This window comes from Cryptomeria japonica, chromosome 5 (assembly GCF_030272615.1).
Source record: "Cryptomeria japonica chromosome 5, Sugi_1.0, whole genome shotgun sequence".
NCBI lineage: Eukaryota > Viridiplantae > Streptophyta > Pinopsida > Cupressales > Cupressaceae > Cryptomeria > Cryptomeria japonica.
In genome coordinates this window covers 770,049,765-770,067,209 of record NC_081409.1, presented here as the reverse complement: position 1 = coordinate 770,067,209, position 17,445 = coordinate 770,049,765, and positions in this window count along the sequence as shown.

The following is a 17,445-nucleotide window of genomic DNA, read 5'->3' as shown; positions in this document are numbered from 1 at the left end:
CTACTACCTCTCTCTCCCTCCCTCTTACCTCTCCCCTTCCTGCTCGGCCACCTCCTTGTCTCCCTCTCCTAGCCATCCCTCTCCCCCATATATCCCTCCTCCCCTCTCAACTCTCTCCTCTCTCTCTCTCTCTCTCATCTCTCTCTCGCTCTCTCTCTCTCTCTCATCTCTCTCTCTCTCTCTCTCTCTCTGCTCCTTCTCTCTCCTCTCTCCTCCTTCCCCCTTTTCTCTCCCTCTCCCCCTCTCTCCCACTCCCTTCTCTTCCCTCCTTCCACTTCCTCCATCTACTCGCTCCCTCTCCCTCCTTCCCTCCTTCCTTCTCCCTCTCTCTCCTCCCTCTACCTCTCTCCCTCTCTCTCCTTCCCCTTCTTCTCTCCCTCTCTCCCTCTCCCTCCTCTCCCTCCTTCCTCCTACCCTCTTTCCCTTACACTCCCTTCCCCCCTCTTCTTTCTCTCTCTATGTCTCTCTCTCTCTCTCTCTCTCTCTCTCTCCTCTCTCTCTCTCTCTCTCTCTCTCTCTCTCTCCCCCTCCCTTCCCCCCTCTTCTCTCCCTCTCTCCCTCTCTCTCCCTCTCTCCTTCCCTCCTTCCCTCCTTCCCTCTCTCCCTCTCTCTCTTCCTCCCTCTACCTCTATCCCTCTCTCTTCCCTTCCCCCCCTTTTCTCTCCCTTTCCCCCTCTTCTCTCCCTCTCTCTCCCTTCCCCCCTCTTCTCCCCCCTCTCTCCCTCTCTCTCTCTCTCTTCTCTCCCTCTATCCCTCCCTCTACCTCTCCCCTTTCCCCCCTCTTCTCTCCCTCTCTTCCTCTCTCTCCCTCTCCTCTCCCTCCCTCTCCCTCCCCCGTCTCTCTTCTCTCCCTCTCTCTCTCCTCTCCTCCCTCCGTCCCTCCCTCCTCTATCTCTCTCTCTCTCTCCCTTCATCTACCTCTCTCTCTCCCCCTCCCTCTACCTCTCACCCTCTCTCTCCCTTCCCCCCTCTTCTCTCCCTGTCTCTCCCTTCCCCCCTCTTCTCTCCCTCTCTCCCTCTCTCTCCCTCTTCTCTCCCTCTCTCCCTCCCTCTACCTCTCCCTTCCCCCCCTCTTCTTCCCTCTCTCCCTCTCTCTCCTCTCCTCTCACTCCCTCTCCCTCCCCCTCTCCTCTTCTCTCCCTCTCTCTCTCCTCTCCATCCCTCCATCTCCATCTCTCTCTCTCTCTCTCTCTCTCTCTCTCTCTCTCTCTCTCTCTCTCTCTCTCTCTCTGTCTCTCTCTCTCTCTCTCTCTCTCTCTCTCTCTCTCTCTCTCTCTCTCTCTCTCTCTCCCTTCCCCCTCTTCTCTCCCTCTCTCCCTCTCTCTCCCTTCCCCCTTATTCTCTCCCTCTCTCCCTCTCTCTCCCTCTCCTTCCTTCCCTCCTTCCCTCTCTCCCTCTCTCTCTCCCTCTCCCTCTCCCTCTCCTCTCTCTCCCTTCTCCCCTCTTCTCTCTCTCTCTCCCTCTCTCTCCCTCTCCCTCCTTCCCTCCTTCCCTCTCTCCATCTCCCACCCCCCTCTTCTCTCTCTCTCTCTCTCTCTCTCTCTCTCTACCTCTCTCAATAGTGCGTACGAGGTACTAAAACTATTAGTTCCCTGCCTTGCCATAACTTTTTTAGGGCTTAGTAGCATGTACGTGGTACTTATTACTCATAAGCATGTATGGGGTACTATTCCCATTATTCATTACCCTGCGATAATATTTGGCTTAGTAGCGCGTGCGCGCTACTTATCAACCCAAAATGGGAAAAAAGAATACCATTGCGCTTGTCAACATTTTATGGTCTAACCGCATGTACGCAGTTTATAGACATATATTTAGTTTCCCAAGAGCCTCAACAACCTCAAAAGAAGTTTTTGAGGTCGTTGAAGGCCCCACTGAAACTATGTTTGCACTTCTATCACTATTGTATACATAAAAGTAAGTGAATTTTTTGTTTTTGCATGATTTCAAATGATTGAATTGTTGTTTTTATTAGTTTTTTTGTTTTTGCATGGTTTCAAATGATTGAATTGTGATTGTTTAATAGTTTGATTCCAAAAAATAGTGATAAGATACATATTTATGGTTATTTATTTATTTTTGAACTTTTCTTTACATGTATATGTAATATGATTCTATTTAGGTCAACCGATATCAACCATGGGAAAGAACAAGCGAGGAACGATGGAACAACGAGAGGCTCAAAAAGAAAGACAAAGGCAGTGTATGAAGAAATTGTGTGACATAAGAACAATGGGAGAAGAAGGTATGTCATCCTCAACATCTCCATTCATTTTACCAAACGAATATAATGCACCTAATGCAATTGAAGAAGAAACATTTGATAGTTTACCGTTTGAACCTAATGCAATTGAAGAAGAAAAATTTGATAATTTATTGTTTGAACCTAATGCAATTGAAGAAGATACCACATTGAATAATCAATTAAATGAACATATTACACCTTCTCTAATTGATGAATTGAATGTACATAATGCACCGATGTTAACACCTCCTCGAATCATTCGTAGGAAACCAAAGTATCTAATTGACATCGATGAGAATATATTGAAGTCAATGCCCAATAAAATGAATGAACAAACTTGGAGGAGAATGGTTAAAACAATATGGCAAAACTATTTTAAAAACTTAAATCAAACTACAAGATGTCAATTAATTGTTCAAATGATTAAAAATTTGAATTTTAGAGAGACAATGAAAATTCTAGGCCTAAGATCATCTGAAAGTAATAGTGAAAGAACTATTGTCAGAAATCTATTTGATGCATATCAATCTATTGGTTCAAAATCATGTAGTAAAGATTCTAATGCTACTCGACGTGTCATTACATCAACCATAATGAGCAAGAAAATAAAAAAAGAACGTTTGATAAGCAAAACAAGTAAGTCATTAAATGTTAGTAGAACAAAATTATGTAAAGCATTAAAGAGGTGAGAACAAATAGAGGAACCTAACAATAATTCTCTTTGGGCATTCTTGGGTAGACTACTATGCAAAGACAAGGTTGTTGTTGATGCACTAATAATATTAAATAAAAAAATTTGGCATGACAACACAAGAGTATTGCCCAACCAAAGAGATGTTGTTAGAAGGCGAATTGGGTCTAAAAATAATGAGCCACATGCGAAACACTATTTGGATATGACTCAAACTCAATTTTATGAAAGATTCCTTCAAAAGTTTCCTCAAATAAAAATTTCTCAAAGATTTTTTGAAATGGCTTTGGGATGCACGACAGGGGCATGCCTAGCATAAACCTACCCACCCGGATGCGCTCGTGATGTCAGTTTGTGCATATGATGAACGGAATCAATTCTAGCCAATCTTGCAACTTTTCCTTGCAAGCAACTGACAGTTTTTGGAGCAGGCAAAAAAATGCTACTAATTGAAAATGACTCTGAGTCATCAAAAACCAAGATAGGCCATTGTAGAGGAGCGTCACACAACCCCACAAGATCAAACAGATCAACCAAATGTATCCTAGATTGGAATAAACAGTCCGTCAAATTTTGACAATTTTTTGGACTCAGGGCACTTGAGAGATCGCACTGGTAGGGTATGACTCTCAATGTTCTAGTACTTTGGGATGCATGATAGGGGCATGCCTAGCGTAAACCTGCCCACCCAGATGCACTTGTGATGTAAATTTGTGCACATGAAGAATCGAATCAATTCTAGCCAATCTTGCAACTTTTCCTTGCAAGCAACTAACAGTTTTTGGAGCAGGCAAAAAAATGCTACTAATTGAAAATGGCTCTGAGTCATCGAAAACTGAGATAGGCCATTGTAGAGAAGCCTCATGCAACCCCATGGGATTAAACAGATTGACCATACGTGTCCTGGATTGGAAGAAATGGTCCATCAAATTTTGACAATTTTTTGGACTCAGGGCACTTTAGAGATCGCACCGATAGGGTATGACTCTCGACGTTCTGGTGCTTTGGGATGCATGATAGGGGCATTCCTAACGTAAACCTACCCACTTGGATGCACTCACAATATCGGTTTTTGTATACAACAAATTGAATCAATTCTATCCAATCTTGCAACTTTTCCTTGTAAGCAACTGACCATTTTTGGAGTAGGCGAAAAAATGCTACTAATTGAAAATAGCTCCGAGTCATCAAAAACTGAGATAGGCCATTATAGAGGAGCCTCACATGACCCCAGGGGATCAAATAAATCAACCGTATGTGTCCTAGATTGGAAGAAATAGTCCGTGAAATTTTGACAATTTTTTGGACTCAGGGCACTTCAAAGATCGCATCGGTAGAGTATGACTCTCGACGTTCTGGTGCTTTGGGATGCATGATAGGGGCATGCCTAGCATAAACCTACCCACCCGAACATGCTCGCGACATCGGTTTGTGCACACGATGAACAAAATTTGACCATTGCGAGCGTGAGGGTGCTCTCGCATGAAACACATTGCTGTTTATATTCATATTGTTAATTACATATGAAAATATTGATTTAAATTTATAAAAGGGTAGCCACCAAATACAGTGAATACATAATAATGAACTGAATACAAGGATTTTTGTAGGGTTAATTCAACATTTTAGAAATTTTATCAAATCATATTCCACGATTGCAATATTTTATATCATATATTTTTGTTGTTTGTATTCATATTGTTGATTACATATGCAAATATTCATTTAAATTTATAAAAGGACAACCATAAAATACAACGAATACAAAATAATGAACTCATTACACATTTATTGGATCGAATATCAATATTTATATATATAAAAAAAGACATGTCTGCCAAGTCAATACAAGTATTACAAAAATGTGGCATATGCCATGTCCAAATCGATATACAATAAAAATGTAGAATATATCTACATGTATTGGTCATTCTGTGACCAAAACTAACACTATATGATCCTAAACTTGTGGTGGATCATCAAAATCAAGCCTCTTCGGTGTAGTACATGGCTCTGTAGATGGCTGCAAAACCACAATTCAAAAGCCAAGTTAGAATTCTTTTGTAGAAAATAATTCACAGTTAACAACATAACTATGCATTTAACTTTAATTCCTTTGCAATTGAAATGTAGATTACCTCATCGACTGATCCAGGAGCTAATGTCTTCGCTCTCCTCTCCTTGTCACTCTTAGGAGTTTTCTTGAAGACATACTTAAATGGATCCATGTTATGGTCGTATCGCAAAGGAGTCTATTGTAGATTAAATGTACAATTAATACAATGTACTAACATAAATATATCAAAAACACTTAAAAGCTATAATATAGAGAACAATGACGTACCTGTTCCTGAGATGTTTCTCCAATGGACTGAGGATGGCTCACCATCGATGTAGAAACTGTCACTATTACCTATACAAAAAATGTACAAAGATTAAATACAATTAATATAATGATAAGTATTGAAGGTTAAAAATAATTAATTTTACATATCAAACAAAAGTGTACTAGATCCTGAGATGCTTCTCCAGTGCAAGAAGGAGGGTTCGCCATTGACAAAATAGGTATGGATATTTCCTGTATGAAAAAATTATAAGATTATAATATATCACAAGTTCACATGTATGCGTGCATATAATCATGAAATCAAGAAAATAAAGTATATATACATACCTCTGCCCTTTCTTGATCCGCAGGTGAATCAGGTGCATTCAACATATCCACAAAGCTCAATGGCTGGTGTACATGTAAAATAGACAAAAAACACTAATCAATCTACAAATCCCAACTAATACTTGATTTCAACATTTTCAAATAATTGTACAACTAAAAGTGTGTTCAATTACCTTCTTCACATGTTTTGGCGTCTTCGAGGAATTCTTTTTCTTAGGATGAGCCCTAGACGTGGAGGGGGTACCCTAAAACACAAAATTAACATGAGATATTAGTACAGATAATAAATTAAACATAATTTTAAAAATCTAAAATGAAATGACTTGCATATTCCATCAAAACAATACATAAAAAGAGTTGTACAAAATATGATACCGTATAGCCTTGTAGGCCAAAATCGATCACTGAGAGCGTGATGTCATCAATCTGGGACATTTCATCCCTTGTCAACACCTACAAACCAGAAATTGGACCAGGCATTAAACATAGTTAGTATATCTTGTATTTTTTTTGAATTCAAAGTGTACTATTCTATTTTAACATGTTACAAAATTTATACCTCAAGCATTGAAGTTGGAGCTATAGTAACTAGGGGAGGTGTATGGGATACCGCTGCTGCATCCTGAAATGCATATTATTTGTCTCAATTTAAATGGATGTATAAATGAAAATTCATTTATGTAATTATAAATTTAAAGTGACTAATAAATTAAATGTTATGAATTCAAATCAACACACCTGTGTCTGTGGCTCATGGGAAAACACCATGTCCATCAACTCATCTGTCAGTGCGACATCCTCAACTATGTGAGCATGACATCTACAACCGCAAATCATGCACAGATGATATGAGTATCCATCTACACTGGCTGCATCATCTATCCATGAGCATATCCCTGAGCAACTAACACACATATGCTCGATGGGCTCTCTATCATCTTCTAACAGCTCATCATCCAATACAATAGGGTGTGCTAATGACGTCCCATGCTGGATGATGGCACCAATCAATGTTGTGGCCGCTTGAAGAGTCTATAGCTCCATCAACTCTTTCAACTCTAATGGGACAACCTGATGCACCTTGGGCTTGGGTGCTAGGGGGTGGTGACTCTCCGCAGCTAATCGCGTATGGGCTCAAGGTCTCTCTTGGCTAGAGCCACCACCTCTACCATGAAACTCCCTCATATCAAAATAGTTTGGCCGCACATTGAGCACAAACTCACAATATATTTTTCTCAAAAAATATAATGGCACCTCATAATTATTACAAGGTGGATCATCAAAGACCATCCCCCACATCTACAAAAATATATTCTTCATCTGTGCATTGGTACACCAATGTATGGGAAACCTCTTTGCATCAAGAGGTAATGACTGACCAGTTTTGGGATCAACAAAAAGGGCACATATTTGTTGTTTAGAAATATTTCTGTGTTTTACTCCATCGTATGATAGCCCATTGGCATAAAATTGATGACACCTATCCCTAAAGCTTCCCCATTTGGTAATTTCTATGGAAACAGCTATGGCACAACTAGCTAATGTTTCTAGGCTCGTGGTGAGGGATTGATGATGGTTAAGTTCAGAAGTTTTCAATTTTACAATCAGTCTATTGATTTTAGACATATTTTGTCCTAACTGATTAATTAATTCTTCCTATATTTTGGCTGTGCGGTCAAAAGGAGGAATTGGGAGTTGTTCTTGTGTGTTTTTGGGAGGTGCATTTGGTTGTTCTTGTTCTGGATTAGAAGAATCTGGTTTTTGAAACAAAAAATGAAAAAACCTAATCAAAATTAATGAAATTAAATTCAAAATGTAAAACAAATTACATAAACCAAAAAGAAAGACAAAAATAAACAGAAACTAACCTTGATCCATAGCCTGGAGGACAAATTGAGCACCCCGTTCATGGTTTAGGAGAGGAAATGGGGAAAAATGAAGTTAAAAACGTGATTCACGGGTAAATGAGACCCAGTTTTTTTTTTTAACTTTTTTTACCAGGCACCGCGTATGTGGTTTTATTTGGATTATTAGCGCGTACATGCTCATTTTCCTATGAGCAGTGCATACACGCTCATTTTCCTAACGCGCTACCTTTTCTAGGCTAGGGAAGAACAAACCTAAGCGCGCACATGAGAATTTCAAATTTTAAAACCGCGTACGTGCTGCTTGTTTTTCCAAGTTTTTTTTGGGTGGTGTCCACTTTTCTTAACGCCATCTTTATGCACACACCCATCTCTATCTCCATATTAACATCTCCATCTCTTTACCTATCAATCTCTATTTTTACATGTTCTTCTATCTTTATATATCTTCCTCTATACAAGATTAATCTACTTCTCTATCTCTTCCTCTATTGCCATCTTGAAGTATCTTTCTCTACCTTTATCTCTTTATTTTCTCCATCTTTATATATCTCTAGCTCTCTCCCCACATCCTTCTCTATAGTTCCTTTATATATCTCTATATCTTCATCTTTCTCTCTCTCCCTCTCTATCTATCCCTATCTATAATCTCTCTCTCTCTTTCTCACTCTCTTGCACTATCTACATCTCTCTATCTATCAACATTTCTCTTCCTTTATATCTCTTTATCTCTTCCTTTTTTAATCTCTCTTTACCCCTCTCTATCCATTTTTCTCCATCTCTTCATATATTTATCTTTGTCTTTACCTCTCTCTTTCTCTATATCTATTCATCTCCCTCTCCCTTTATCTTTATTTTTTTATCTCTATCATGCTCTCTCCTTTTTAATATATAGATATGTCTACCTCTTTCTATCCATCCTTGTCCTTTACTTTTTCTCCCTCTCACTTCATACTCCTTTATATCTATATCTCTATTTATGTCCTTCTCCTTTAGTTCTTTTCCCTCTCTTTAGTTTCTTCATCTCTCTTCACCGTTATATCTCTCCTTATTTGAAACTTAGTATAAATGGTATCCTAATGATTTATATCATGTCCTAAGGGGTCATAGAACATCATATGAGCCCTTAGGACACAATATGACTCCTAACAACACCATATGGTCACCTAAGGAGTCATAAAACACCATATGACCCCTTAAGACACAATAAGACCCCTAATGACACCATATGGTGTCCTAAGGGGTCGTAAGACACCAAGTGACCCCTTAGGACACTATACAATCCTTAATGACACAATTGTTGGTATTTTGGTATGGTTTTGTCATTGATGTCAACACCTACTAAACCTTATCAACTCTGGCACTTTGGAGAATCGGCAATATTCACCGGAAAGCAAATGACTCATGCATAGTCACCGATATCTGGTACACCGGCATGAGATAATGATCACCAACACTTGGAATGGCATGGAAAACACTTAGTTATGTCAAAGACATCATTTGGACACTTTGTCTTTTAGATTTGTTTATTGGCATATTCGTATTAGCATATTTGTTGTTACCGACAAATAGGTCTAGGTTGTACACCGGCAAGTTTATCTTTTTTAGATCAGCATGGCATGCTATGGAGATGATTTTTTATTGTTGTAAATGCATTAAGTCGACATGTTGAATCAGTTATTTCATCAGGCATTAATTTATTTGTAAATTGATTTTATTGTAATATCCTTTAGAGCCGACCTGCTAAAATTGGTCCTAGGCTATGATATAAATGTAAGATCTTATTTGTAAGATCGAATGTGGAATGCGAAAATGGATTGTGTGAAGGTATATGCAAGAATAAGGAGAGATATACATGCAAACATCATTTGAAGGTGAAGCAAGGTTTTTCTGAAAGCATATCAGAACTACACTGATACTAAATCCAGCATATGAAGATGTTATTTTGAGCAGTACATCCTTATTGGATTTAACCATCCAATTGTAGTCAGTATGACTCCTATTTTGTGTTTGAGCAGTGAGCTCTAGGCGCTTGGCCTTTCTACATGTGCAGACCCTATTTGTATACACTTACTATGTGCATTAGTATCATCTGATTGTGGGTAAGGTTTCCCACCATGGTTTTTCCCCTTCTAGGGTTTCCACATACAAATATTGGTGTTATGTGTTGTGGATGTTATTATCTTTCTATTTCATGCATTAATCTCTACCGTTACTATAAATAACTGATAAAGTGTCTACCGATATTAAGCATTAAGTTGGTTAAGATGTTTTTGGTTTGAATTTATTAGACAACTGATTCAGCCCCCCCCTCTCAGTTGCCTCTAGGACCTAACAACAATGTGGCATCCTAAAGGGTCATATGGTTTCCTAAGGGGTCATAGGACACCATACTACCCATAGCACCATATAGTGTCCCAAGGGGTCATATGGTGTCCTAAGGGGTTATAGAACCCCATATGACCCATTAGGACACAATAAAACCCATGACGACACCTAAGGGGTCATAGGACACCATATCACCCCTTACAACACCATACAACCCCTTACAACACCATATGGTGTCAAGAGACAACATATGACCCCTTATAACACAATATGACCCCTAACGATACCTAAGGAGTCATATGGTATCCTAAGAGGTTATATGATGTCCTAGGAACCTTTAGGACACAATATGACCCCTTAGCACACAATACAACCTCTAACAACACCGTATGGTGTCCTAAGGGGTCGTAGGACACCATATGACCCCTTAGGACACAATATGACCCCTAACAACACCTAAGGGGTCATAGGACACCATATGACCCCTAACGGCACTACATGGTGTCTTAAGGGGTCATATTGTGTCCTAAGGGGTCATATGACACCATATGACCCCTAACGACACTACATGGTGTCTTAAGCAGTCATATTGTGTCCTAAGGGATCATAGGACACCATATAACCCCTACCGATGTAAAATGACACCTAACAATACCTAAGGTGTCATATGGTGTTCTAAGGGGTCATAGGACACCATATGACCCCTTAGCACACTATATGACCCTTAATGACACCATATGGTGTCCTAAGGGGTCATAGAACACCATATGACCCCGTAGGACACCATACGATGCATAATGCAACTATATGGTGTCGTAAGGGGTCATAGGACACCATATGACCCCTTAGAGGACCATACGACCCATAAAAACATAAGATGGTGTCTTAGAAGGCCATAAAACACCATAAGACCCCTTAGAACACCATACGATCCATAACGACACCATGTGGTGTTTTAAGGGCTCATAAGACACAATATTGCCCCTTAGGACATAATATGACCCCTAACAACATCATATAGTGTCCTAAGGGGTCATAGGACACCATATGACCCCTAAGGACACCATATGACCTATTATGACACCATACCACCCTTTACGACACTATATGGTTTCCTAAGGGGTCATATAACACCATATAACCCCTTAGAACACAAAAAGGCCCATAACGACACGATATGGTGTACTAAGGGGTCATATGGTGTCATGAGACACCATATGACTCCTTAGGACACAATATGACCCCTAATGATACCTAAGGGGTCATATGGTGTCCTAAGTGGTTATATGATGTCTTAGGAACCTTTAGAACATGATATGACCCCTTATCACACCATAGAACCCCTAACGATACCATATGGTGTCCTAAGGGGTCGTAGGACCCCATATAACCCGTTAGGACACAATATGACCCCTAACAACACCTAAGGGGTCATATTATGTCCTAAGGGATCATAGGACACCATATCACCCCTAAGGACAATGTATGGTGTACTAAGGGGTCATATTGTGTCCTAAGGGGTCATAGGACACCATATGACCCTTTAGGACACTGTACGACCCCTAATGACACCGTATGGTATCCTAAGGGATCATATGGTATTAAGGGGTCATATAACACCATATGACGCCTTAGGACACAATACGACACATAATGAAACCATATGGTGTCCTATGGGGTCATATGTTGTCCTAAAGGGTCATAGGACACCATATGACCCCTTAGGAGACCATACAACCCATAACAACATAATATGGTGTCCTAGAGGTTCATAGAACACCATACGACCCATAATGATACTATATGGTGTCCTAAGAGGTCATAAGACACAATATGACCTCGTAGGACATAATATGACCCCTAACGATGTCATATAGTGTCCTAAGGGGTCATACAAAACCATATGACCCCATACAACACCATATGACCCCTTATAACACCATACGACCCTTTACAACACCATATGGTGTCCTAAGGGGTCATATAAAACCATATAACCCCTTAGAACACCATATGACCCCTTAGAACACAAGAAGACCCATAACGACACGATATGGTGTCCTAAGGAGTCATATGGTGTCACAAGACACCATATGACCCCTTACGACACAATATTATCCCTAACAACATCTAAGGGGTCATATGGTGTCCTAAGAGGTTATATGATGTCCTAGGAATCGTTAGGACACAATATGACCCCTTAGCACACCATACAACCCCGAACGACGCTATATGACCCGTTAGGACACAATATGACCCCTAATGACACCTAAGGGGTCATATTGTGTCCTAAGGGGTCATAATACACCATATGACGTCCAACAACACTATATGGTGTCATAAGGGGTCATATTGTGTCCTATGGGGTCATAGGACACCATATGACCCCTAATGACACAAAATGATGCCTAACAATACCTAAGGGGTCATATGGTGTTCTTAGGGGTCACAGGAAACCATATGACCCCTTAGCACACCATACGACCCTTAATGACACCATATGGTGTCTTAAGGGGTCATATGGTGTCCTAAGGGGTCATAGAACACCATATGACCCCTTAGGAAAGCATATGATGCATAGTGACACAATATGGTGTCCTAAGGGGTCATAGGACACCATATGACCCCTTAGGATACCATATGACCCATAACACCATAAAAATAGTGTCCTAACGGGTCATAGAACACCATATGACCCCTTAGACCACCATACAACCCATAACGACACCATGTGGTGTCCTAAGGGGTCATAAGACACAATATGACCCTATAGGACATAATATGACCCCTAACGACATCATATAGTGTCCTAAGGACTAAGAGGACACCATATGACCCCTTAGGACACAATTTGACCCCTTATGACACAAAATAAAGCCTAACAAAACCTAAGGGACAATATAGTTTCCTAAGGGGTAATAGGATACCATATTACTCAGAACACTACATGACCCCTGATGACACCATATGGTGTCCTAAGTGGTCATAGAGCACCATATGACCCCTTAGGACACCATAGAATGCATAACAACACCAAATGGTGTCCTAAGAGGTCATATGGTGTCCTAAGGGATCATAGGACACCATTTGACCCCTTTGGACATAATATGACCCCTTAGGACACAAAATAAACCCTAACAACACATAAGGGGTCATATAGCTTCCTATGGGGCCATAGGACACCATATGACTTCTTAGCACACCATGCAACCCCTAAGGACACCATATGGTGTCCTAATGGTTCATATGGTGTCCTAAGGGGTCATAGAACACCATATGACCCCTTAGGACATCATATGACACATAACAACACCAAATGGTGTCCTAAGGGGTCATATGACACCATATGACCCATAACAAGACCATATGGTGTTGTAAGGGGTCATAGAACAGCATATAACCCATAATGATACCATATGGTGTCCTAAGGGATCATAAGACAGCATATGACCCCTTAAAACACAATATGACCCCTAACAACATCATATAGTGTGCTAAGGGGTCATAGGACACCATATGACCCCTTATGACACAAAATGACCCCTAACAATGTCATATAGTGTTGTAAGGGGTCATATGGTGTCCTAAGAGGTTATAGAACACCATATGACCCCTTAGGACACCATAAAACTCATAATGACACCATATAATGTCCTAAGGGTTCATATGGTGTCCTAAAGCATCACGAGACACCATATGACCTCTTAGGACATAAAATGACCCCTAACAAAACCTAATGGATCATATGGTGTCTAAGGGGTCATATGATGTCTTGTGAGCCCTTACAACATAATATGACCCCTTAGCACACCATACAACCCCCAACGATGCCATATGGTGTCCTAAGGGGTCATAGGACACCATATGACTAGTTCAGACACAATATGACCCCTAACAATACCTAAGGGGTTATATGGTTTCCTAAGGGGTCATAGGATACCATATAATCCCTTAACACATCATACGACCCCTAACGACACCATATGGTGTCTTAAAGGCTCATAGACCACCATATGACCCCTTGGGACACCATAAGACTTATAACATCATATGGTGACCTAAGGTGTTATATGGTGTCCTAAAGGTTCATGAGACACCATATGACCCTTTAGGACACAATATGACCCCTAACAACATCTGAGGGGTCATATGGTGTCCTAATGAGTCATATGATGTCCTATGACCCTTTAAGATACAATACGACCCCTTAGCACACCATATAACCCGTAACGATGCCATATGGTATCCTAAGGGGTTATAAGATGCCATATGGTATCCAAAGGTGTTATAAGATACCATATGAACTGTTAGGACACAATATGACCCCTAAAAACACCTAAGGGGTCATAGGATACCATATGAACCCTTAGGACACAATGTAACCCCTAACAACACCTAATGGGTCATATGGTGTCCTAAGTGGTCATATAACAGCCTATGACCCCTTAAGACACAATATTACCCCTTAGCATGCCATACAACCCCTAACAATGCCATATGGTGTCCTAAGGGGTCATAGGACACCACATGACCTATTAGAATGTAATATGACCCGAAATGACACCTAAAGGATCATATGTTGTCCTAAGGGGTCATAGGACACCATATGATTCCATAGGACACCATATAATCCATGATGACACCATATGGTGTTCTAAGGAGTCATATGACACTATACATGACCGCTTAGTACACAATATGACCCCTAAAGACATCTTAGGGGTCATATGGTGTCCTCAGCAGTCATATGATATCTTATGACCCCTTAGCACACCATATGGACCCTAATGACACCATATGGTGTCTTGAGGGGTCATAGGATATCATATGACCCCTTAGGACACCATACGGCCAATAACAACACCATATAGTGTTTTAAGGAGTCATATGGTGTCATAAGAGGTCATAGGACACTATATGACCCTTTAAGACAAAATATGAACCCTTAGCACACCATATGACCCCTAACAACATCATATGGTGTCCTAGGGGTTCATAGGACACCATATGACTCACTAGGACACAATATGACCCCTAAAAACACCTAGGGGTTCATATGGTAAAGTTAGAGATAAGGATAGGTATGGCAGAGGGATGACATTTGGGGAAGAGAGAATTAGAGAGAGTTGGGGGTAATTAGGTGTTGGGAGGAGAGGGGGGATGGGAAAGTATCAACAAAGTTAGAGAGGGAGAGATGAAGAGAGAGGTTCAAAGAGAGAGGTCTAGAGAGAAGGTAATTAGGGGAATGGGAGGGGGGAGAGAGAGAGAGAGGGAGTATCAACAAAGAAAGAGGGGGGAGAGATGGGGAGAGAGCCCCCTAATTACCCTCTCTCTAGTCCATCTCTTTGTTAATACTTCCCTCTTCCCCTCTAATCCCACTAATTATCCTCTCTATCACTCTCTTCACCTCTCTCCACATCTCTCCCTCTCTCCATTTGTTGATACTTACTCTTCTCCCTCTCTTCTTATCTGATAATTACATTCAACTCTCTCTCACATTATTTCTTTCCCTCAATTACCCTCGATCACCTCTCTCCTCCTATGGGTTTATAGATACTTCCCTCTCCCCCTCTCCCCACACCCTAATTACTCTCTATGTCTCTCTTCACCTTTGTTCCCATCTCTCTTCTCTCTTTGTTGATAATTTTCCATCTCCCCCTCTCCTCCTACCCCCTAAAAATCTCAAACTCTCCCTCTCATTCTCTCTTCACCCCAATCACCCCCTCCCTCTCTCTCTTCGCCTTTCACCTAATTACCTATAGCTCTCTCTCTCACACTCTCTCTTCCCCCCAATTAATCTCTCCTTCTCACCTCTCTCCCCCTCTCCTTTTTTTGATAATTCCCTATGCCTCTCCTTGTCCCTTCTGAATTTTGTTGCTAGAGATGAGAAGGAAATACAGAGAGACTACTATAGATCTTAGGGAAGAGAGAGTGACATAGAGGAGGAAATTATGAAGAGGTAGAAATATAAGCACCTTGTAGAGCTTGAGAGATTGAATGAGGTATTCATTGATAGTTAGAGATATAGGTCTAGAGAGAGATGTATAAATATGGACAAAAGAGAGGGAGGAAGAAACAAATAGGTGGAACGATAGGTTTAGGAGAGAGAGAGAGGTGGAGAAAGGAACAAACATAGATAACATGGTTTATCAAAATTTATCGAACTCAATAAAATTCATAAATTTTCTATTATTAATTAATTACTTATTTAGTTTATTTTGAGATGATTGTTACAAAAATTCATGCAATAGGGAAATCATGTGAAAAAGTCATGAGTTTTTTATGTTTTAAAAGTGAAGAATGAACTTAAATTAATTATAATTTTTTTTTAAACAAATAATTAAAAATGTACCCATTCCATATCATAGAGCTCTTAATTACCTTTCCAACACCTATAAAATATCAAAATTTTGATATAAAACGCAAAAGCTATGCCCAAATTACTAAAATTAATTTTTTTATTATTTCAAAAATGGATATCTGATTTTTAAACATAACTTTTTCCCTCCATCTTTTGGTTCGGGTTTTTTTTGGGATTTGGCTTGGAAGTGACAAGCTTGGAAAGTCAACTAAGAAAAATATGTTTTTTCAGTATTCCTTGATTTTCTAGACTTTACAGTAGTGGCTGACAACTTTTTTTATAGCCAAAATTGATAAAACGAAAAGGGTTTTTTAAGGACATTCTTATCTTTCCAACAATATAAGGCTTCTCTTATTTCGACTTTAATAAATATTTATTATTTATTTTCTAATTGAATTCGGACAAAAGTTCTGATTGATAGACTGATTGAAAAATACTCATAACTTTCAAACCTCATAACATTTTTTGACTCTGAAACATGCATCACATCCTATGCTTCATCTACTATAGGGAAAGATTAAAAAAAATGAATTTCATAAGGTTTTGACCAAGTTGAGGTGGTTAGACATAGGAGTTTTTAAATTTTTGGAAAGCTGTAGTAAAAAATTCATAAATAATTATTAAAAATTATGTGTCACATCCGGACATGAGTCTAATACTTATATTATAAATCTTATAAAAAAATATTATGATTTTATTTTGATTAGGGTGGTCTAACATACACCTACTTCTTATCTTTTTCTTGAAATTTTTGTACCACTGCCTTGAAATTTGAAATTTTCATCAAATAGGATTTTTTTTTTTCAAAAAACAACTAGTAGCTTAGAAACTACACTCAATTTTCTTTAGATTCTCCTCTTACATATTTTAAAAATAATGTTCTTAGCTTATTCAATTTTTCATGTCAAGTTGCATAACTCTGATTTTTTGAAATTTCATTGCCACTTAAGGGCCTGTTTTGTCACACCATGATCTTGCACATACCCTCCTATTAAGAACTAATCCTATTAAGAACCACCTGGTTAAGGGATTGACTACAAATTCCTTTTCAGAAGCAATACCCTGTTAGGAGTAACCTTGATAGAGGATTTGAAAATCCAAGCTAATGGATCACCTTGTTAGAGGATTTGAAAAGTCACCAAGCCTGTTAGAAATTACCCGGTTAGGGGATTTCAATTCTACTATAATTATTAGAAAACAATAGGAGTTTGCTTGATATATCTAAATAGAACCACACTTGCTTGATCAGATCCTTTTTATGCTCCTATCTACCTTTACTCA